Below are 1,081 nucleotides of genomic sequence, written 5' to 3' on the forward strand. Positions count from 1 at the left end.
TGGGAGCTCGGGGAAATGACCCGGGTGAGGACACGCGAAGGCCGGGAGGAATGTGCACAGCCGGAGAAAGCTGGCGGGGCCCCCGCAAAGGTCTTTCCGCGAGTCTAGAAAGATCTTCTTCCGACCCATGGGGCTATTCGGAGCGTGCCTCCTCCGCTCTGCAGAATTGCGTGCTCCTTCCACATAAGGGACAGACAGCAGTGCCTGGAAAGTTCTCAGGGAAAAGTGGCGTTCGGCGTAAGGGGAAAGCAAGGTTCCAAGGCAGTACGCGGGTTCCCGGATCCCGCCGACCTCCAGGCTCCTCTAGTTGCGCCTCCCAACCTGGCCATTTTTGTAATTTCTGGGCCAGAGCACCAGCTCGGCATCCCTCAGGGCATCCACAGCCCCCAGGGGAGGTAGGCTCGCCTAGCATGACCCAGAGCCAACCCGACCGAGCACTCGCGCACCCGCTGCGCTGATGCATCTGGCTCGGTCCTGGAAGGGCTCCTCGCGGACACACCCTCTCGCGGAAGCCGCTAACTGGGGACTGTGGGAGCCTAGTATTTGGGAAAGCACACTGATATGCAGGGACCTGCGCTAAGGACTCCTTGAGACTTTCCTTCTCCAAGAACCGTCAGTCCCCAGCTCTCCTTGGGAACGCATAGGTCCAGTGGGGTGTCGGACAGTGTCAAAAGCAGTATAAGAGAAACAAAACTTCCTTTTTTATATATATCCGGAGATTGAACTCAGGCCCTTGCGCTTGCCAGGCAAGCGCTTATTCTACTGAGCCATCTCCCCAGACCCAGTTCTCATCTTAACTAAATCCATGCATACACCTGAGAATCAGTGGTGATTTCAGGTCCCGCCTACTGCTTTTAAGGAGCTGATGCGCAATTCGCTTTTATGCTGCCCTCCAACACTAAGGTCCGAGCCCCCTCAGTAGCATTCTTTAGACTCTTACTCTGTGCCGGGCACTGCTGAAATCTTTACGGTGCTTGGCAGGCGGAGGGGCTTACAATTTGCACAGCCAATCATCTGCTACCACTGTAGCAGACTGGGTTAGTTGTGCCAGGGAATAGGAATCACGCAGATTCCCCAAATA

Source organism: Octodon degus, unplaced genomic scaffold (genome assembly GCF_000260255.1).
Source record: "Octodon degus isolate 3935 unplaced genomic scaffold, OctDeg1.0 scaffold00038, whole genome shotgun sequence".
In the NCBI taxonomy this organism is placed as follows: Eukaryota; Metazoa; Chordata; class Mammalia; order Rodentia; family Octodontidae; genus Octodon; species Octodon degus.